Consider the following 24,158-nt stretch of genomic DNA (forward strand, 5'->3'; position numbering starts at 1 on the left):
TGGAGAAAGGGCTGGACAAAGCGAAACTGGCTTCATTTGTAAATGCTTGATTAACTTGTGAAATTATATCATTGCATACTAGTTTGTTTTTAAAGCCTTCCTGTTTGTCAACATCCTCAGCATCTCTTGCCATAGAACGTGTCCACCTCTCTTCCCTCATCTTCTCCTGCCATAGGGCGTCTGCACTCACCCCGCCCAAGACCTTTCCTTTGTCTTGTCTCCCTTTCCAGCCAGCCGTTCAAACCGCCCTATTGTGGATCACTTCGTTTGCATGTCCCGGTCCACTGAAGGGCAGCTGTGGGCAGTGTGTGCAGGCGCGCGCTCGAGCGCCGCCGGCTCGCGCCGGTTTGTTGATCCGTTTCTAGGCTGCACAGGCTGCCCCTCCCTCGGCCGGAGGCGGTCTCGGGCCACACAGCCGCAGGCAACAGAGCCCGGGGACTTGGGAAAGAGAGCGGCTCGGGACAAGGAAGGAGGGTGGTCCCCGGAAAGGAGGACCAGTCAGCGCACAGGCGCATGGAGCAGCAGTGGGAGACCCGAGGCATGGCGCAGACTCTTGGGGACCTTAAAAAAGACAGGAGCCCCGAGGGCACCCGGGGCACGTGAACCTGAGGAGCGTGGCAGGCTCCCCATGACGAGGGACGCACGGCGAGACGCAGACGTGCGTGAGGAGCGTGGAAGACTGTGATGCCTGACGCACACAGGTAAGGCCTTAGGTAAAGTTAGCATCTGCTGGTACCGCACATCACTGCCTCCTCCATTCCACCCCGCTCCTTCCATCTGCAGACTGCTCCTGAACTCCCATCTTCTCATGCAATTCCTATCTCTACCAGTTGCCCGGTCTTCGCCATCGCTTTAAACACCCTGCGGTCAATTCTCAAAGACATTTTGCACTTCTTAGAGTAATGCTCATGTAATACTCCAGTAGAGCTCTTTTACATGCTGTTGAATGCATTTGTAAATTGGACCCAAAACAACTAAAGTAGGAGTAAAATGAGCATGTTAATTGAATATTCGTATACAGTTAGCGCAAATTGGTGCTCTATTTGCTCTTTTACTAGTAGCGACTTGGACGTCCTGCATCCCACTCTCAGAAATGCTTCTGTGACGTCCAACTGATCCACCGCCTATACCCAGTTTTTCCCTTGGAACTATCGGAGTGCAGGTACTAATTTGTGTTAAGTACCTGATGGCTCCTGAGAAGGATACATCGTTATACATTCCCGGGTTTTTCTCTTTCGAAATTCCCGAATGCTGCCTCTGTGCAGTGTAAGTTGCTGTTGTTGGGAGTGAACACATTGGAAGAATGTTGTTATGTCAAAAGTTGAGAACTCGGACATTGTTCTCTAAAAGAGAGACTCATTTATTTGTATGTTGTCCATTGTTGCCAAACCATTTGAAGATGCGTTTTGATGGCACTGTGAGTTGTCATTTTCTAATGTTAGTTTCTAGTTTTGAAGGGTGGTTCGTCGGTCAGAGTTTAGAAGAGGTCCTTTGGCAGAAATGGATGCATTTCATTGTCTAAGATGACCTTGTATCACTCCTCTTCTGTTACTGGCTCAAGTTACTAAGATGGCCACAGATGTAGCTTTCTTTAATTCCCCAGTTAATAAGCCCCCGTTCTTTCTTTGTTGGTCGTAGATTGAGCTCAAGTTTGACATTTGGAAAGAATTCGTTTTCCAAATTGTAACCAGCAATGCGTTTCTGAAAGAAAAATCGCTATTCACTGAAAAAAATAGATTAACTTCTTACACACCTTAGTGTCTTGTGGGTGTGAACATTGCAGAGTCCATAATTCAGAAAAGACACAAAACAGGCATGGATTCTACGAACTATGAAAACAGCTCCAAGAAGCGAAACAAAGAGAATCATGATATAATACAACAAAAAGGCAACATACAATAATACCACTATAAATAGTAAAACAACATAAACCCTGAATATCATTAAAAGCCACAAAGCTCTATGAAAAATCCCCAGAGGCAGGAAGCCTCAAACTGTTATTTAAAACAAATGCTGCTTATGTTTGGAGAGGAAACGAAAGTAAAAATATGTAATATTTCTCATTGTAAAAAGGCATGGAATTGCACTAGTGTGTCAATGGTGCTTGCGATGCTACGTTTGCAGTGACGTAGCCAGTGTGTCATGGTCCCTAGTGCAGGAAAGGAAATGGACCCCCTGGGAAATGTTTGAATTATGAAATACATGAGTAATCAGGTTTTCAGTGGGCCCCTCAGGCCTCTGAGCCCTGGTGCCACTGAACCTGCTGCACCAATGGAAACTAATTATCTATACATATGGGAATTGGCACTGCAGCGTTTATAAAGTGCTTCGACCCGCTATACCGTGGAAGAGAAAGTTCATTTTAGGACTGAGCACGAGTATCACATTTCGCTGCCTGTTGTCCTTTCAGATATGTTCCACACACGATATTCCTGCTTCAGTTCAGTTCAGGTTTCCTCCAAGACCGCTTGTTGTAGGCCTGGAAGTTTGATTGTTCATTGTAACCCCTCCATCCCCCCACCCCATGTCTGGTGTTCTCTCTTCAAGCCAAAGATCTTTCAGCACCGAGCTCACATTTCTTAGTTTCGAAATCAATACACAGTGTTCAGCATTTAATTAGCAGGCGATGGTTTCCTTAGTGATATTAATGTTCTTATAACTAAAATATTTGGTCTAAAATAAAGCAACTTTTTGCTATACAAACAGCAGCACAAAATTGCTTCGATTTAAGAACAGGAATTAACACTTAGACTTAGAGTGTGATGTGTGCTTAAGATGTAACGACGAGGAAAATTGATTTGGGGAACGGTTTTCTATTGGGTTAAAGTAAACTCTTATTTTGGTCAAAGTGGTCGGTTAGCATAAGGTTACCATGTCAACCTTCGTTCTTTCTTCTCTTCTTGGAGAATTTGAAAAGTGCGCCCTTTGACATGTTCCCTGTTAGAGGCTGCCATTTACTGGATCTGGCCTCTACGTTGTAGTCCGTCTGACCCAACTTAGTAGAAATTACTACTAAAACGTAATTTTCATTATTTCACAACGTTTTCTATTGTATGTGATAGCAAGGATGTCGTAAAACGGGATGACTAACAATTTAGGTAACAGGGACATGAGCTGGAAACACGGAGCTGTGGTTCTGGTAAAATGGGCATGCTGCTTACCCAGGCAAGTTTAATTCTCAATCAATCAATTGTCCCTTACAGAAATGTAATCGCCAGCAGGTCAGAGCTAACTGCGGCTAGGCAAGACTAGGGTATGAAAATATTTTTTTCCTGCTTTTTTAAAAAGGTAGAGCCACAACCCAAATTTCGACTACGATAAAAGAACAAATAGGATGCACGGTGTACAGTCTGCAGTTTTAAAAATTTGTCTTTAGATTTTACACATACGGTTAAGGACATGCGCTGTGTGCCCAAAGGCAGGTGGTTTATTCTACACACAATGGCCCTGTGGAAATGATAGGAGATTATGTTCCAATAGGTGCTCCCGGAGGGTGCTGTCAAAACGCTTACCCCAGGGTTGTAACGCAGGCCCCTGAAGTTTCTGCTGTGCAGCGGCAACCCCAACTCTACTAGGGCCCTCAGCCTTTAAGGGGGCCACCGTACAGCCCAAGACCAATCAATATTTGGGAGATATCACAGACTCTGGGGCACCTCATCAAATTATGCAGGGTGGCTCCTTCATTTTGCTTTACCACACAGTTTTTTTCTCAAAGCAACTAAACGCTGTGAGAATTCTGATTTCAACGTATTTCAGCACACTATTAAATAGATTGTTTCATGGGGGTTTATACGACACCTGTCATTATAACCTTCTATATTGTCATTTGTTATATAGACCTCAAAATGACAAAAAGCTGATTAAAAACCACCAGGATATAAACATGGCAGTTCAGATTACTTACTGGTAATTCCATTACGCGGAAACCCTTCTAGGGGCCCTGGGCTGCGTTTTTGTAGAGCCCCCTGGAAAACGAAAACCTCTCTGTACCCAAATATTAGAACAGGAAATACCTAAAAATATCTAGGTTGTGATGTAAATAACAAATACTGAAGAGCAATGATATTTGTTATGTTATGTATATCTGCAAAGTGCTTTATCACCTGCAAGGGAATCCTGGCACTGAGCAGGTGTGTGTGCCTAGCCCTGCCTATTGTAGGTTGGTTAATTGAAAAACCAGGTGTTGAGCTTCTTGCCGAATTCAAGAAGAAAGGTGGAGGCTATGATGTGTAGTAGGAGGCCGTTCCACGCTTTAGGAGCGATGTAAGAGAGTGCCCATTTTCATAATCTGGGTCTGTTTATGTGTGGAATGTGTGCGAGTAGGAGTCCTGCGAAGCGAAGGTGTCACAGACAGAGGAATCATGTATGCACTTAAAGAGGATGCGACTAAGCAATGAACCGTGAGGCACCCTGCAGATACGTTTACGGGCTTCCGAGGAGTAGGATGCCAGGCTGACAGCTTGCGTTCTATCCATTAAGAAGGAGCAGATTCAGCGGGGAGCAGTTCCTTGGATGCCTCGCTCATGTAGGTGACTGATGAGGTTAGGGTGTGGGACTCTATCAAATGCTTCTTAGAGTTAAAGGAGAATGAGGTTTGCCTTGTCTCCTCTGTAAAGGACCAGGCAGATATCTGTGGCGGCGATGAGTGCGGATAAACATATAAGTAAGAACTCACCATCCATACAGAGACACACATATTCACTCACATACATTTACAAACAAAGACTCTGTGCAACTATTTGACCCTGAATAGTCTTCTTTGTTTTCCGAATAAAGAACACTGTGGTCTAAGCACTGCAGAGATTCCACCCGAGTGCAGAGATTCTGCCATTAGCACGTAGATTCCTCCACGAGTGCATAGACTCCACCATGAGTATGGAGACTCTGCACTCTTAACTTTACTATATGTAAGTCTCTTTGTGAATCGGGCATTCTATGTGCAAGAGAGCTGTTAACCCTTACATAATTTGGTGCCATGTTGGAAAGGACAACCTCAAATGTATCTCTAAAATGTATCTCTACTCACATTCCTGACATCTTGTACGTCGAAAATAAAGGCAGATTAGTTTTCAAAGTTCAAGAAGATGCATTTTCTGGAAATAGCACAAATCAATTCATGAGAAATTAATGGAACAATTGAGACAACAATCCCATTTGTAAAATATAACAAGACAATGAACCACTATAGTCTACGTATCTTGGAATGCATGATAATATATCAATTAATATATCAATTAAAATACCTCTGTAGTCCGTATAGCATTCCTGCTGTGGCCTGGTCCCATAATTTCAACACCATTGATTGTCACCAATGTTGTCCATATTACCTCAGATTAAGCCCTAGTGGTCAATTACCTCAAACTTAAAGGCACCCAGAGAGTAGTTAAATCCAAGGCTTGAAGCTGCCCACCCCGAAGCCTATCCAAGTCAGGATTGGATGTAATTCAAGTAATGTTCCAGATCTATATCCCATCAAGAAAAACTTAAGAAGGTGAGTGCGCACAGTACAATAAATTAGGACCCATTCTAGCCCAATTGTAATGCCATCTCTACATTTTTATTTATTTATCTTTGTTTTATAGAGCGCAAACTTGACCCGTGAGGGTATCAGAGCGCTTTACTGGATTAACAATTTGTATGCAAGAGACTTAGAAGGGGGAGTGGAAACATTTGGGATAAAAACATGTAAATACATTTTACGGTAACAAGATCCCCCAGATGCCAGGGTGGGATGCCCGGGGGTGCCAGGTGGATAGCATCCGGATAATCCAAGGTGTGGCAGTAATCGGAAGTAAAACAAAGTCGCTGACGTGATTGCAAAGCAAGATTTTGGAGAGGAATTAAGACCATAAGGAATGAAAGTAATACAACCTATAAAATAACTGGATTCCAGTCTCCAAAACTCTTGGGTCCTATTCCCCCCTCTAATGTTTGCAGGAACACTGCCAAAAGCAAGTAATTGTAACACGTCACTGTTTGGGAGTGTATTTCTGAATATGTTTTGCCACTGAGAATTGTTTATTATATTGGTTGATAGCTTTCCAATGCTCAATAACACATTTCTTTATAGGGTGGATAGTGCTCCCAATGTATAATTTGTTAGGAGAGTATTTTAGGCCATAGACATAGTAGTCAGAATTGGTGTAAATGTTTTTGAAAACGATGTATTCCTCAGTACTGTTGGGAACCTTGAATTTCTATATGTTTATGTTCTTTCTGTGCTTACATGTTTTGAAGTTTGTGCATATGAAAAAGCCCATATGGTGTTTAGGTAACTATGCAGTGTTATAATCAGATATTATCTAGTTACTAAGTGTGCCCTTTAATGAATTACCTTTTCTGAAAGTCACTATAGGTAATTTTCCAGATTTTGCAACAATATCTCTTCTGTTCATAGAGTATTCCAGTTTTTTTGAAAACTATGCCTCATCTTGTTTGCTTTCCTATATATGCATCACAAACCGAATAGCTTTTTTATACAACACAATACTACTACTGTTTCCAATAAGTAGGATACAAAAATTGCAGGGGAAGGCGTCTAGCTTTATCTGGGCCGACAAAAGTGCCAGGATCTCCTGGAAAAAGCTAAGGAGGAAGTTTAAGCAGGGTGGGCTTTCCCTTTAAGACTTTCAACTATATTGCTTTGCATTCCAATCTAAGAACATTAGGTTTCTTGCCAGTGAACTAGACCAATCGCAACTGGGTTGGTTTTATACCGCTTTGCTTATCCCACCGAGTCCTGACAAGTTTCTGTATTTGTTAAGTCACTCTAAGTTTTTTCCGGCATGTAAGACGAAGAGTATGTATGGCAGCCACACTTTCAATGCACTACATAACTCTGGTACAGCATACCTCAAAAATCATATCTGCTTTCACAAACCTTGCAGTATTCGCCGCTTGTCCAAACTCCTCCTTGCACACATCCCACACTTCCGAAAGAGTAGATCCGGCGGTAAAACCTTCTCCTACGTCACTCCTAAAGCATGGAATGACATCCCACTACACCATCGATCCTCCTCCTCACCTCTTGAATTCTGCAAGAAGCTGAAGACCTTGCTTTTTGAGTAGTCCCATTGAGGCCTAGGTTTAGCTAGGCTCACATCTGCTCAGTGCCAGGATGCTCTCCTGAGTGATAGTGTGCTCTACAAAGCTGCATAACATAACAGAGTAGCCATACAAATGTATGTATTTTTATTATGTTTTTTAGACAACATGAAACTGACTGATATCTATGAGATCGGTGAAATCCGAACTTCTTAGAATAAACTTCATAATGCCCACTAGAATGATACATTAACTCCTTCAAGGGCTTCCATGCCTTGTTTACTTATATATTCATATTAACTGAATTCCTGTAATAACTGTGTATAATAATATCTTCATTACAGTATGGTTATGACATCACTTTTACCTGTACTAAGAAAATGTAATCTCTGCATCTAGTTTTATAGATTATTACTGTTGGCAGTGACATCACCGTATATCCTACCTGAGCAAGCATACAGTGCGAAAGACATATCACTGAGCAGAGTTCCACATGCCAAGCAAACAGTTGAAGTGTTGATTACTTCTTGAGCACTGTCTTTTGAGCTACTTTTCCCTGAATATTCACAAACACTGATAGGAAGGCATTTATGACGTTGTGTATATTTACTGAACAGCAGGAGTTCATTGCAAGAAAACACAAGTCTAGCTGCAGGTAACCACATATTCTGAATGACAGCTGCTTCTAAAAGTGGCTTATATTAAACTGCTTAAATTACATTTTGCTACTAATTACAAGCTGCATAGTGCCGCATTTAGATTTAGTATGTAAAGTCCATGTTTATTCTACATATCTGCAACTTTAGTATCCCTTTCATGAGAAGGGGCAAGAACAAAGGGGCATATTTGCAAGGGCATTGTGCCAATGGAACGTAACTTTTTTCGACGTTCCGGTGGCGCAATGCTTTGCACCATATTTAAAAAGCGGCGCTAAACCATTTTGCCTAGCTTAACGCCGTTTTTAAATATGGTACCATTTCACTCAGTTTTCTGAGTGAAAGGGGCATTGAATGGGTGTCGCTGTGGGTGCTCCACTGCAACAATATAATAAGACAACAAAAATCTCCACCTGTACTTAATCAATCAGTGCTTGTAAAGTCACTATGAATGTAAACACCCTCCCAGGAGAAAGTAGATCAGACGACCAAAATGGTATGAATAAGTTTTGATCAATATTCATAAATAAACAATTCATATGTTTCAATACATATGATGGCAGAAGGAACACAATGAATACCAGCTCGTAGCCGCCGATGCCGCTGCCGCTCATCTAGCCGCGCCCATTATACTGACCTTGATTGGATGCTGGCCAGCACCTTCGTCCGGAGGACTCGCCATGAGCCTCCTCGAGTATCTGACGTCCCCGTCTGAATTGGAACTTACCACGTGACGGTGACACACCGAAACGTACGTCGGCACCACTACAATAATCTGGCGAAGCCTATCTGAACTGTTCACCTATTCATCGTTTTCATTTGTATCATTATTTGAAGAAAAAAACTTTTTATTGTTTAACATTGCAACACACATTCTTTGATAGCATACAGTTTATTTTTGTTTTTTGTATTTCTTGTTATTTCTGGACTGTTACCTATCTGGAGACACAACAACACTGTACGCAGTAGGACTCCCTAGTCTCCTGTCCCTTGTCCCACTTAGACTTACAGGTCTTCGCCCTTTGTAATTTTTAGCTTTTTATTAAGCTTGAATGAGTGGATCCTTTTCAGGATCAGGACGCATGTGATTGAATGAGTATGTGTTGGAGTGATTGTATGAATGATTGTCTTCCGTGGGGGTATATTACTGTCTTTTCATTGTGTTCCTTCTGCCATCATATGTATTGAAACTTATGAATTGTTTATTTATGAATATTGATTAAAACTTATTCATGGACTCATATCCCATTTTCGTCGTCTGATCTACTTTCTCCTGGGAGGGAGTTTACATTCATAGTGACTTTTCAAGCACTGATTGATTAAGTACAGGTGGAGATTTTTGTTGTCTTATTATATTATTCCTCTTCCCTGCGTCTCCACCTATAGCATTATTCAGGGGTCCCCTTGATTTATTGGACGCTCCACCACAGCACCCATTGCTTCTTGATGCTGTCTCAGATTTACAAGGATCTGTAAATCTGGGGCAGCACCAAAAACTTAAAACCATGCAAAAGCAGATGTTAGAATGGCGATACAAGGAGAAATACTTTTATTTCTCCTCGTTTTTGCTCTTTCTATGTGTGCTGCATGTTGTAACTCACATCGAAAGAGCAAATCACCTTTAAAGCTTGTTTATGTGCAGGAAGGTCTCCCTTCCTGCACATAAACAATCATTTCTTGAAACGCAGTCACCCTTGCACTATGGCACAGGGGTGTCTTTGTTGGCACTAGGCAGCAATGTTTAGCTCTAGCGCAAGGGAAAACACAGGGGTGGCGCCATATTCTTGTGAATACGGCGCATCCCTGTGGTTTTTGAATGACACAGCGCAGCGCTGCAACATTTGCCGCAGCACCGGGCCGCACCATTTCCTTGTAAATAAACATTAAGTATTTAAAAAGAAGCCTAGGACAAGAGAGATCTTGTGATGTGACAATATGTTAAAACTATTGTTGCATGTTAGAATGATATGTGTAGAAGCTTAGGTTGCACCATACAGAGGACCAGGAGGCAGGTATATCGTGTAGATAATATGCTTTATTTGCCAATACATATATATCAGGAAGAGCGCCGGGCGTCTGCTGTGTGTAGCGCAGTGCCGGCCTGTGTAACGCGCGAACAGCCGTTCGCGCATGCGCAGTCCCGTCTGGACTGCGCACACGCCCTGAACGTAGCGTCTAGAACGCTAACACCACAATATGTCAAATCACTTCGGACGTCAGTGACTTAAGAAAGAAACCTGGTCTGCGGTCTTGTTCTCTAAATTGTAACATAAATATTCGGTGGCTTGCAATTTCCTCATAATGTACGGCAATGCATTTAGATATGTATTTTGTTTTTTCTATATTCATATATGCATTTCTGCATTATTTATTTAAGTAAATCAGTGTTTACGTACTTATGGTGTTATTTCTCTGTATTCATTTATGTTATTACTAGTATACATATTTATGCATCATGCTGCATTGGCGTACTAGATTGCTTTTAAAGAGAGAGGAACAAGAGCTTTGTTTCAGAAAACATTAGTCCCGCAACAATTGTGGCACAAGTGAAAGAACCAATTTATCTTTCGCCCATTGGGTTGGCATAGCTTGGGCATCCCAGCCGCTCTTTCCACATGCCTTTATGGTTGAAAGGTGATCATGTTTTCATTCTACTGCACTTGAGCGTGTTTCACTTAAATACACATTTTAAATATTTTATTTTATGGTAGAATGTTTAATAAAATGATGCTATATAGTTCAGATTTGTGTTTAAAATATATTCTGTTCATCTTCAAGCTGGAACATTACCAGCAGAGCAGGATTAGTTGCTCTTAAAGGCTTCCTTGGCAACTATTCAATTCCGTTTTTGAACAGAATCCAGGGTAAAGAAAGGAAACATGCTTCTTCCTGTGACATTTTATTTAAGGCGCCACCTCTCTCTTAACAATGTAACCGGAAATAGGATTCGTTTCTACAATTCTGCTGTAATTTTTAGTATTAATTTAAAGATGGGTTGACAACTCAACCTTTCTAATCTCTTTAACTGTCCCAAAATGATCTGCCGCTTGATGTCTCAAGGTAGGGTTTTAGGCTTTACGATACCACATATTTCCTATGGGAGTTTGTGTCATTAGTCCCTGTTACCACTACTGCCACCTTTTCCAGTGATATAGAAACAGACACAGCTATAATATATGAAATAATTCTTACCTTTTTAAGCAGAAATCTTTACCTCATAGAATTCTAGTGGTAAAGGTTTATTGTCTACTACGAATTGCCACCCTGTAACTATTTAAAACTGACTAAAACGTAACGCTTGAAGCTATTCCTCCAAACCCCTCTCCCTTCCTCCACTGTGTTCAGAGCTCTTCGCTGTCTACTTACTAAGGTTAACCACTATACTCAGACACACTCTATTTATTATACGTTATTTTTGTGCCTGATCCCACCCCTTCCTAATTCTCATCCATGAGCCCCAAAACCCAACACAACCCTAATGAGATGGTGGACAAACTGTCCTATCAATTTAATGTATTCTCAGGTTAGAACTGCATATCCATTATGAAGGTCTGTCAAGACTGCTATGGTGGGAGGTGTGGAAGGAGTTAGGAATCCGATACTTGGCCACTAATTCTCAGAAAACACTCTTTATAATGCACATTTTTCTACTTAGTGCCTTTACCACACATTTTGTTCAACACGAGACGTTACCACATATATGCCTTTACCACGCATGCCTTTACTACTCATGCCTTTACTACGTAATTAAGGTAAGTATGAATGTTTGTGTGTGTGTGTGTGTGTGTGTATATATATATATATATTATATATATGTATTTTTTGATTTTCCCATGGTATACCTTGTGTATTTCCCATATTTACTATGATTGCCACTATTTCTATCTAATTACTTAGTTACAGGGTTGTTCAGGCTCTATATAAATTTGGGGCTGCCATCTAATATAGATGTCCCCAGCAGTTATATAAAATTGACTGTTTATTTCCAATGTATTCAGCACTTGATTACATAAGATCTACACTGTGTGAGTTAACCTGTTTACATTGCGATATTTTGCACATTCCATTCATGGAAGTAATAGTTCTCAGGAATTATTGTATTTATACTGCTATGCGATAGTTTGCACATTAACTTTATGCTGCTATACATTCATACTGTGTGTTTTTGATTTATCAAGTACTGTTAGTAATAAGTCTGTTATTACCCGTATTCATTTAAGGCATTTATGCAGTTATATACATTATCTGTTGGAAAGTATATAATTATAAACAACTTTCTTTAAATAGTGGTACCAAGTTATATATTTATTTATATAATTTCTCTATATGTATATGGGATTCCTTTTCTTTCATGGCACCATGTTCACTTCCAAAGTGTGTATTTATGTTTATTAGTCACATGGTGTACCTCACAGCATATAAGAATAAGGCATTTGCATTTGTATTTTATTGTGATCGATGGCATCCGCCCGAAACTCGTCATACTGCCGTTTGCCGTTTTGAAACTGGTGCAATAAATCATCTTGCCTTACTTTTGGATTAGCTGGTCTTTGTTCGCCACTGGCTGGAGGTTCAAGATCGTGTGTTTGGATCTATATATATATATATATACCTACATATACACATACACACATGCCTGGGTGTGTCAGTGGTTGTATTGGCGTGTGCATGAATGGATCATTCACTGTATCAGTGTGTGGCTGTGTGTGTCAGTGGCTACATCTGTGTGTGCACAGGTGTTTCAGAGACTGTATCAGTGTTGGCTGTGTGTGTGGGTGAATGTATCAGTATTTGACTGGGTGTGTCAGTAGCTGAATTGGTGCGTAGCCCGGTTTGCCAGTGTCTGTATCGTTGTTAGCATGGGTATGTAAATGGCTCTATCGATGTGTGAGTTGATGTGTTATTGGGTGTTTAAGTGTGTTCCTGAGTGTGTCCGTGGCTGTATCGTGTGTGTCTCTGGGTATGTCAGTGGCTATATCAGTGTGTGCCTGCATGTGTCAGTGTCTGTAACAGTGTGTGCCTGGATGTGTTACCATCTGTATTCGTGTGTCGCTGGATGTGGCATTGGCTGTATCAGTAAGTGTATGAGTGTTTGAGAGGCTGTGTCAGTGTTTGGCTGAATGCCTAAGCGGGTGTATCGATATGTGACTGGGTGCATACTTGTCTGTATGAGTATGTGCCTGGGTGTGTCGGTTTCTGTATCGGACTGTGGCTGGGTGTATCAGTTGTATCAGTGTGAGTCTGGATTGGCTCACACTGATACAACTGACAGTGGCTGGATTGGTGAGTGCCTTGGTGTGTGCATGGATGTGTCTGTCTCTGTGTGGTTTTATTAGTGCACGGGTGGGAGTGTGAGTAGTTGTATTGGTGTGTGGGTATGTGAGTGGGTGTATCAGTGTATATTTGGGTGTATCAGTGGCTGTATTGGTGTTTGAGTGGCTGTGTGACTGACTATGGGATTTTGAAGGGGGTGCGTGAGTGTATGTGTGGGTGTGTCACTACCTGTGTGAATGACTGTATAGGTGTGTGAGTTCATGTATGAGTACCTGTATAGGTGTGGTTGTGACCCATAGGTCAACTTTGTAATATACATTTTTATAACTTTACAAATACATTTTATTAACACATCACAATACAGTTTAAATCAAACAATAAACAAATAATCATAACACAACTTATTTAACTATTTACAAATACACTTTTGTGCACAAGTCCTCCAGATACATTCAGGTATATCTTTAGACCAGCAATGATGAAACAAAGCGATGTCTGGAAGCATTCCTTCAGGGGAAAAGAAGGTTACAGCTAAATATGTGCAGTGACAGTTATCCAGGGGCACTACCAAGAAGTATTCACATGGGACAAGTTCCATATGGAAGCACTTAAAGACAATTCATGATAGGGTCTCCAACTGGAGGATGCATGAGAAAGCAGGTGCAGTAGGACAGTCCACCTCTACAGCACACTTGGGAGAACCATCATCCTCAGCCATTACAATACCAACTACCATCACAAAATGCCATATGCTTGTTGCAGTAAAGTGTCTTTTGTGGGTGCATTTTCTCTGAGTCTAAAACCTGTTCTCGGGTTCTATACTCAAACACCATAAATAAAGTACTGTTGAAAGAATTGAATAGTGGGGAAAAAACAATCCTAAAAACCCAAAACTGCACACTATGGAGCCGATTACGATGCCGTAGGAAACGGCTCCAACCCTAGGTTGGAGCTGTTCCTATGGCATCATAATCAGCAGTTTGGGTTCATTTCTGACCGACCCATTTGGATGGAGTCGGTCGGAAAATAATCCAAACTGGATTTCCGAATGGCTTCCGACGGGCTCAGAGAGCCTGTGTGCCATTCTGAAAGCCTCCAATAATCCCGCCAGAGGGATTACAATGTCGGATTTTGACAGCCTTTCTGTCCTGGCCTTTCTGACGCAGAAAGGCTGTTGGAAGTCAGTTTTGGGGGCCCCAGCAGGGCCCCATGGGTGCAAGGCCTCCGAAGGGCAGCCAAGGGTACTTGCAGTGCTGCTGTGTACCTCTCCAAATTTGTTAAATTTGATGGTATGCCAATGTGAGACCAATGAGTACTGGTATCCTAGCTATGGTGAGCTCAAGTGCATGTTGCGTACTGTAGGAACACCAACTAGGTTTCTAACCATCAGTTGTGCAGAATATCCATAGGATGTCTTACATGCCTTTTTGAGAGAGGCAAACTCTAACATTAAATGCATCACATTGAAGACATCAGGGGAACTTAAAGATAGAGTTGTGTATTTGCCCAGTTTGTGCAGTGTAACATCCGCGGCAAGCAATTATCAAGAGAGATTGGTAAAAAGTAGTCTTATGGTTCCATGTGAAGCACACTTACCATCTGTATTAGTCTTGGGGGAACATTCAGATGTTCAACAAATAACAGTACCATCTTACTGCAATAAGTTAGACCTTAGGACAACTCGAAAGTATACCAGCAACCCTTTACTGCGTGGGAGTGTGCAGGCATTTATTTAGTGCACATAAAGTACCTTGATACAAGACAAGCAGAATACCCTGCCAAATTTTGATATCACTAAGTCATCACAAGCATAAACCTGCCAGACTCTGCTATGCTGGACCCAGGCAATGAAAGGAAGTACAACATTATGGATCCTGAGCTGGAGGTCCTGGCCAAGGAGCTGGTAAGTCACCTTGACTGTCTAATGTGCCATCTCATGCTGAAGATGCCACCAAACCCCCCAAAAACATGACTGTGGATGGAGAAATTGGACAACATTATTACTGAATCAACATATCCAGATGATGCTGAGGACATTAAAAACAGGTTCCAAATCTTGAAATTCTAAGTACTTAAGCGAGTTGCCAAGCACTCTCCCGGAACCAAGGATTGGCGACTGCCACACGCTTCCGCCATCTTGGGAGGGAAGAGGGTTACCGGGCTAGTTCTTACAATTCCCTGCCTACAAAACAGGAAGCTGGCGCGAGCGCGCACATAGATGTCCCCTGAGGCTTGAGCTGGGCGGACCGATGATTCTATGTGACGATCTTAATTTTTAAAATACTTGGTGTATTGAGGTTGTATTTTAGCTGTGATTTTAATAGCTTTTGCATTTTGCACTTACCTCTCTGCACCTCTCCCGGAACCAAGGATTGGTGACTGCCACACGCGACCGCCATCTTGGGAGGGAAGAGTGTTACCGGGCTAGTTCTTACAATTCCCTGCCTACAAAACAGGAAGAGGCGCGCAGCGGGCGCGCCAAAGGCAAGCCTGTCTGCGCCCATCCACGCACGACCGCCGCACAGCGCCAGCCATGCTGCCTGTTTGACCAGAGAAGCCCCAAACTCATATATCTATTCTAGCAAACTTCTTCACAGCCTAAACACTACAAAACATAAACCGGCTTGTACGACATTTTTGCCTCAACAGATTACTTGAATGGGTCTGGAAAGCTGCCCGGGCTGCAAATATACTGCGGTCCGGACATCCAGGTACCTACAGGAGAGGAACATAAAACAAACAACCTTGGGCAAAACAGAAAGCAAGGTAGGAAAACAGTGTAAATGCGCCCTATTGAATGCAAGATCCCTAGTCAAACATAGCATTTAGGTAGCAGACCTAATCCAGGAGGAAGATATTATGATTGCTTTTATCACTGAGTCATGGACAGATTATAAGTCAGGATCAAACCTGATAAAAGCCACACCCCCGGGTTACACATGCCACACATTAAATAGGCCAGTTAAAAAGGGAGGGGGTCTAGCAGTGATATATTTACAAACGCTGCAGGCAAATTTTAGCGCATCTCCCAATGTGGAATGTGAGGCATTAGACTTCAGTTTCTCGTTGTCTCACCATTCCAAGTTTAAAGGCACATTGATTTATAGACCACCGGGACCCAGGACCGGTTTATAACACAAGCAGGAAATTGGCTAGAAAAAGGGAAAAGTACTAGCTCATACACCATTTTAGGGGATTTTAATTTTCACCTAGAAATGGATAAAGACGGAGACACATCCAATCTGACAGACCTAATGAATTCGTTAGACTTATATCAATTGGTCACTGAGGCCACACATATAGCTGGACACACACTTGATGGCATTTTTTCTAATAATAGCCATCTGAGGTTCACAAATACATTGCCGGTTATCTGGTCAGATCATAGGATAGTGTTTTTTCAGGTGACATCAGTTGTTCAAGATATCCTGAAACCAGGGTTGAAACAAACAACCACCAGAGCATGGGGTCAAATAAAGGCCAATGAATTACAAGATCAACTAGTCTCTACTGCTCCTCTGTTACCAGGAGACTTAGATGAGGGCACGTCAGCCTACACTACCTGGTTAGAAGCAGCGACAAACAAACTAGCCCCAATGAAAACTGTCCATAACAAGAGTGAACGGCCAAGGTCTCCTTGGTACTCCCAGAATCTAAGAGAAAGTAAACTTCTCTGTAAACATCAAGAAAGGGCATGGAGGAGGGAGTATAATGATAAGGAAAGAAACAAATATAAACTCTGCCTATCAAACTATAACAAACTACTGCATAAAACAAAACAAGATTTTTTTGTAAAGAAAATACGGTCTGCAGAAAACTCTACCAAATAATTATTTAAAACAGTTACAGCCCTAGCCCACACCCCTAAAATCCCGTCATAGCCAGTCAAGAGCTGTGCGATGAAATAGCCAGCTTCTTCTTTAAGAAAGTTGAGGATATCTATGTCACATTCACTGGAGATATAAAACACACCCCTCGAATAAAGAAGGCCAGTGGGGAAGAAGTTGTGTTAAAGCTGAGTCGGGTCGGGGACAATCGGTATTTGCCCGGCGGTATTGCCTCTGTGGCCCTCTAGTTATTTAATCAATGAAGAGGCAGGCGCTGGAGACTGGAAGGCAGGAAACAAGGTTTTTTTTATTCTCTCCGGAGGAGAACACCACAAAACGGGCAGAAGGTATCGTCCTGAGGTGCTCTACCTACATTTCTGAGGCCTGGCCTCTTATACACTGTTTTATGACTTTATTGCAGATTACATATTCATGTTAAAGCTTTGATGTATGGAAAAGACATTCCCGGAACTCCCCTTTGGGCCCATTCCCACACACATTTACAGTTGAAGTCCCCACCCTAGTCGCAACAGGTGATGAGTATCGCGCAGCTGGGTATTCCGCCGATTCACGGAATGTGGGGTGTTTGATCGGATCTCATGGAGTGGGGGCTTTGATCAACCCGGGGATCCTTTGATGGGGGAGGCTTTCTATTGTACGGGGAGGGGCAAGGAATGGTATCGGCAGAGCTGGGTGTCGGCCTGGGAACGGGGAAGACAAACGGGCACACGGGGAGAAAAGGGGGTTTGCAGCTAAGGGCCGGGGATCATGAAAGGGAAGAAGGGAGGTGTCGCGCTGGGAACAGGATGAGGGCCTGGGGCAGAGCAGCGCCGAAGAGGGGTTTATGGTTCAAGGCAGGTGCAAGCAGGGGGTTGGTCAGCGTGCAGGCTTAGTGAGGGCGAAGGGCTATATCAGGGGCCAGCGGCATGCAAAAGGGTTCGCTCTGATCAGGGAATCTTAAAATGGCGGGTGCGCACGACAAAAGTGTGGCATCAGGGGAAGAGGCAAGATGGCGCAGATAATGTTCACCAAACCGTACTAATTTTCAACAGTCCTCCCTTTAACATATCCAAGACATCTTGCTGGTTCATTTTCTACTCGGTTCTATTGTGGTGGGCATGAGAAAGAAAACGGTAGGAACCCTAGATGGAAAGAGTTGTAAACAATACAATTTAACATTTCTAGTTTTGGGAGGTGGACCTATTTGATAAACTTTGATCAATTTGCTTAGCAGGAAAGTCATAGGAATGCAATACAAAAACGATTCTGTAGCGAGAGCAGCAAGTACATTTCATAACGTGGACTGGTAGGTTATCACATATATCAGATTCGGATTGGAGCATGATCAATACAATGGCGGCTGGGAGAGAAATGAGGCATAGCGGAAACGGCGATTGAGGATGTCAAATGTTTGAAGTTAACGAGTTCTCAGTGTTCTTTGTTGTCTTTCGTTGGCGCTGTGGAGCACCGGCGGTGGAGTTACAAGTCCAGCTCTATTCTAAGTTCTGCGTTGCAGGGCACGACCCTTTCCTCGCGTTTCTGGTCGGAAAGGTCCTTTTCGCCCTGTGTCCTTTGGGGTGATTGTCAGAAAGTTCAGATGGAAGAAGAGCGTACAAAACAGTCCATAGGGTAGGTCGGAGAAAAAGGGGGATGGAGCAAGGCCAAATTAGGAACAAACTAGGGGAACGAGAGACTTCAGATGGGCGGGCTCATGACCGAGTCTAGAGAGCGGGCACCTTTCGGCACACATTCGAACATAGAGCGGGGGCATCAGGTTAGCCCTTTCTTCTCACTTTGCTGGAGGTAGTGCCTCGTCCTGTAGCTCTGTTCTGTCGCGGTCTCGCCTTGGCCCATGTCATAGGTGTTCCATAGTCTGCAGTCAGGCCTCGTGCTCCCACATCCGGTCCTTCTCTCTCCTGACAGTCGTACCCTTAAACGAGTTTGAAAATACAGTCTTTAGAGAATTTGCAGAGGAAGGTAATCACAAAAGTCTATTTCTCTCCCAGCTTCAGATAGAAATGAAAACGTCCGTTATTTTAGGGATCACAACTAACATATAAATGACCGATGACGGGCCTGTTGGAGGTACTATGGCTTTCCTTCATAATTATTTATTACAGTTTCGACAGTTTATCTGATGGAGACCCACCTTCGTAAGACGGGCTTGACAAAGATATGCCGTTCTCTAGGGATTTATATTTACCAAGGGTACTGTGTGCTATCAACATGGTACTAAACAGATATTTTGCTGAGGGACGAACATAGGCTAAACAGTTCTTTTTATCAATGCGTCCTGTTTTTCAACTAAACATTTTTCACTTTCGGCAGGGTTCATTTCAACGATTTCTTCACTTTGGTCTAGTCTTTTAACCTTGTAACACATCATTCTGGTTCCTACGTAGCTTCCTACGGCCTGAGTACTTAGTCAGAAAAGACAGGGGTTTTATGGGAAACAACTAGGGTCATAGAAACTTGCGGTAAGGGCGTAAATCGACCCATTCCTCACAACCGGGAATGAGGGGTAGTTTCATAACTCTATTTTGGAGCGGCTGATACAGGGGATGTAACAGGGGTGATCATTTTTCCTGTTTGGGTATTGCGACAATTCGGGACGGGGAGGGTCGCGTATTCTGAGGTCCTTGTTTTATACCATAGGAGCCGTTGACATGTAGTTCCCTTATTACGGGCCAGATTAGGGGACCTCTGTCGTCTTACCTGTCCTTTCCCTTACGGCCCAACCTCGGCTCATTGACTTCTAGCGGAAAAGGAGAGGTAATGACACGGTCTCAGGGTGATTGTATTACAGACAAGTTTTTGTGCAAATACTGACGGTATTTGAAGCCAATTAGGTGGTGCGCTAGGGGTGGCAGTCTGCCAATTTCGGGGCTAATCGCTCGGAAGAGTGGGAGTGCAAAAATAGAGAGAGAGAGAGAAAGAGAGAGAGAGAGAGAGAGAGAGAGAGAGAGAGAGAGCGAGAGAGAGAGAGAGTGCAACGGCAGGCTAAATAGTACACGTGCAATCAGAGAGGGTGGCAGTGCATTCAAGAAAGGCTATTTAGTGCATTACACAGTAAAGGACATTCACGGGTCTGCGTTAGAATCTTGTAATCATGCAGTTTGAGCATTAGACAGGGTAGAGGGGACGTGCTTTGAGAAAGGGAAAGAAGAAAGGAGGTACCATTTTGTCGCACTTTCTCGCATTCTCGGTCCTTCGACCAGTTGGGTCAGTGCCTCGGTCACACACACACATTCTCTCATAGTTTCGCATCATACGTGACATGGGTTCATTCGTCCGGTCTGGTTTAAGGGTGATCACTTTTTATCGGGTCGTGCTAATTTTTCGGGTTTGTTCGATACGTGAGTAGCTTGCAGGCGTGCTTAGGCACCACCTTGCGGCGCTAGTCTGCTTCGTGTATTAGACATGGCAAGGCTTCAGATCTTCGCCACACCTCGGCTGTAATCTCTGATGTAACCTGCAGAGGGAGGGAAAAAAAAAGGGGGAGGGGAGGGAACAGCATTCGCGCATATTTAAATACATGTATCCAAGAGTCCTTTACTCACCTCTTACTCGTCTTCCCTCCTCGGGGCAGAGTCCCCGGGGATATGGTTTCTGGAGTCGGGGGGGGGGGGCAGTGTGTCCATATAGGTCGTGTGCGGGGAAACGTGAAAAGGAAACCAGAGATGCCTAGTGCGAGGTATCCAGTCAAAGGATGTATCTCACTATCGGGATCCTTAAACCTCCTTCAACGCTGTGGCGTTCTAAGGTTCTTCGGTTCTTGGGTCAGCCCCGTTCCCTGATACCTTGAAACGTTGTACTTTATAACATTTACATCATTTCATTTCACCCTCCTTTTACATTCCCTCATTTACACCGTTCGTTTTACCCATTCTTGGAAGTCAAGGTCTTCCTCCACGCGAGAGTTCATGAGTCAGTCGCGTACTTTGAAGGCAGAGTGTCGTGTTGTCGATCCGATCCGTCCTCCAGGGCTGGGCAACCATCTTCTTTCAACCTTAAAGAGAGAGCAGAGTAGGGTGCACAGAAAAGAACTTTCCCACCGATCCCACATTTTTAAAATAAAGCATGCAATACCCGTCCATAGTTTCGAAAACCTTTATTTCTCAGAATCATTTCAGTACGTGGATGATGAGGGTGCAGTCGTATTTGGTCGGACATGGTAACGGCTAAAGCGCGTACGGTGGGAGTGTCGTCTTGCGGCAATAAATACATTGGAAAGTTTTATTCATTCATTTGTAAGAAACTAAAACGTCTATTAATTGGCTGGGGGTTCGGGGGCATTTATGTTCATAATTTAGAAGCATAATCATAATAGTTGCAATCAGATTTCCTATATGCATACCGTATGTGTGCGTCGTAAATGAGGTTATACATCAGCTATAAAAAATATAATACCGTACATTTGCAAATCAACATTTTTAACGGGACCCTTTCACACTGTTCGTCGAGTGAGCTCTCCTTGTCTTTTCTAGCCAAGTGTACAAAGGATCATATAAAGTCTCAGAACATCAAGTTTATATTAGTGCGAAGGAACACCACGAGGTGTTCGCAAGTCCCTCTTGATACCGGCGCCATTTTGGGCGGGGCCGGCTCAGTCCGGAAGTAGCATCAGGGGGAAATGTTTCCCATTACTGGCAGTTGGACCAGAGTCCTTTTCGGCAGTTCTAGAATTCATGCTAACAGAAGGAGTGGCAATGTCATGTTTGTTTCGTTGGCAGTCAAGGCAGCCGTCCCTTACCGGAAACCTGCAGAGGCCGAAGGTTCCGCCGGGGACCTTTGTAGGATCTTCAAGGCTGCGGAGATGCTGTCGGAGATGGGGGCTCGTGCCCCAGTGGGCAAATGTCCGAGTTATTTTGTTGGTCAAAGTTACTCTAGTGGCCGGGGCCCGCCTTCCAGCGGACCCAGACGCCATTTTGAGGCCCTACAGGGGCCACTCTCGTCGAGTTTGCAAGAGTGGAAGAGATCCTTCGGAGTGAAAGGAAGAGGTCTCTGTTGTGTGAAGGCGGGACGTTCGGCTGGGGTGCAGCTGTGATGCCCCCACCTGGGGGGGGGGCAGAAGGTAGACTCGTTCGCGCCGTCTCCTTCTCCCGGTGCACTCCATGCTGCTCTTTTTCATCGCCCCGCATGAAGGTCTCTCCACATCCGGTGTTCCCCAAGTCTTGTGCTCAGTGCTGTGGGAGTATGACCACCTGTGGCGCGCATTCGGCGCGGCACGAGTATCGGTGCAGTCATTGCAGGTTCGGTGTTCCGAAAATATGGCCACCATTGCACGTTCGGTGCTGCGCAAATACTGGGGTGCCACCATGGTGTGTTCGGTGCTGTGCAAGTATTGGCACCATCGCCTGACTGGGGGTGTTCGGCGTTGGGCCGGGGGCTGGGAGACCTCCTATCGGTGGAGGTGGGAGAGGTTCGTCCGCGTCGCCTCTCCCTCCCAGCCCGACCTGGACGCATTCCTGCAGGGGTATGGACAGGGCATCTGCCGCCCAGAGCTGCTGCGGCTGTCGCGGAGGAGAAAAGGAAGAGGTGCCTCGCTCTTCTCTGGACATGTGGCGGGACTACTTAAGTCTATCCAGGCCCGTTGCGGCTGGGTCGAGGAGGCATGTGGCGGGACTACCGGCAACTACCCAGGGCCGTTGCGGCTGGACTCCGCTGGCCCCTGCCTCTCCTCCGGCTTCCCGATATGTTAAGATTTCCTGACCAAGAGTTGGCAGCGGGGCCCGCCTTATATGGGTTGCCGCTGGTTGGGCGTAGCCGTAACTCTGCCCTACTTTGGAAGGTTCCAGAATGGGGGGGGGGGGCGAATGTTCTGTTTGACTTTCATTTTCTACAGTTTACCGTTATTATTTCTTGTTTGCTGTGTTAAATTAAAAGTTCAAGTTCATCAATGGCCTACGGATTTTGTTGTACCATTTCTTTCTTTCCAGGTTGCTTTTATGCTAAGTTTCTGCTTAACAGAGTAACACGGAAACATGTGTAGAGGGATGACGCAGATTCATACATTACATACACACAAACTCAGACGGGGGGGGGGGGGACAGTACAAGCACGACATACAAAGACCCAAGACGAATATAAAACAGTTATTGGTCATAATTATCTCTTTCCGTCTGTGCATTTTAAAGCGAGGCTGGGTTCCCGTCTTGACGTTGCCCGACCTAGGAGAACTTGAGCATGCCGCTGAAATTGTCCTGGCGAAATCTGTGCCATCGGGCATAATCAAACGTGGTGGTTCTATCTGGTCTGTCTATGTAAGTCGGGTTCTTCTTTGTCTCGCGCTTTTTCTCATACTGCCGATCTGTCGTTCCTGTCGGCCCTTTGCCTTTACTCACGCTCAGTAGAGTCGGGCATTGGGCTTTCCAGTGTCCGACATATCTACAAAAAGCGCATTGGTCTGGCCCTAAGTCTGGTCGTCTTTTGCGTAGTGTCGGGGATAACTTGTGGGTAGCGGTGTCCTGGGGTTGTCCTGTCGGTATATTTCTCTACTTGATTTGTCCTCGTTTTTTCTCTGTCGTTGCATAGCCTCTCTGCGCCACATACCGAGACTGTCGAGCATAATAGGCGTTGTCTTATTATTTCGAAGGGCTATTTCTAACGTTTCTATTTTATCAAGGTCAAAGGATCCTGCCAGTGGCCACTGTTTGTCTTGACTTTCTTTGGTATACCTGTGCCACAATTTATTATAGGCTATGGTAACTAATCCATAGTTTATGAACATGTCCTTATTAGGGGTGCCTTCTAGTGGAGCTATATGGTCCACCTCTAATACACGGTCCGGGCTGAACCAATTATCAATCAATGGGGAGAAGACAGACATGACGGCTCGTAACGAGGGACTAATAAGTCAGCAGTGCCTATCTTATCACTAGGTGCAAAGACTAGACAGAATATTCCTATTCTACGTTGTTTGCAGGCAGTGGATACCTCATGAACAAAAATAAAAAAGAGTAACCAAGAACGCGGAACAATCAAGCAATTAATAAATAAATAAATAGGATAGAAAAAGGACAATGGGGAGAGTAAGTAGGGCGCAAAAGTCTGCGTCCTCTACCCTTTCACTAACCGCAAAGAGGAAGCTGTTGTTTCCGGTTTGCAGACAGAGAATCTCCAGAAGACAATCTGTGACCAGTAGTTCGGGGTTAAAGAACCCAGTTAATCAGTGAGGGAGTGGGGAGTCTCCCAAAAACCGTTAAGAAATAATAGAGTCAGTGGGGGAGAAAGATAGGCGCGACGGTTACGTTACCTATCCTTCACCGTTTGCAAAAGAGAAGGAGCCTACTGTTTCTCCGTGTGCAGACAGTGAATCTCAAATAGGTCAAACAAAGAGTAATACTAGTATTTTATA

The 24,158-nt window shown here is 43.9% G+C and overlaps 1 protein-coding gene across 1 annotated transcript in view; it reads left to right on the forward strand.

The window, feature by feature from the left end:
* The first annotated feature begins 328 nt into the window (after positions 1-328).
* The window catches only part of FAM124B (family with sequence similarity 124 member B), an 85,466-nt gene continuing 61,636 nt past the window's right edge, over positions 329-24,158 (forward strand). Inside the window, exon 1 of the mRNA XM_078665957.1 lies at positions 329-701. The gene's annotated coding sequence lies outside the window, so the exon portion shown is untranslated. The remainder of the gene's footprint in view (positions 702-24,158) is intronic.

Source organism: Lissotriton helveticus, chromosome 11 (genome assembly GCF_964261635.1).
Source record: "Lissotriton helveticus chromosome 11, aLisHel1.1, whole genome shotgun sequence".
Classification (NCBI taxonomy): domain Eukaryota; kingdom Metazoa; phylum Chordata; class Amphibia; order Caudata; family Salamandridae; genus Lissotriton; species Lissotriton helveticus.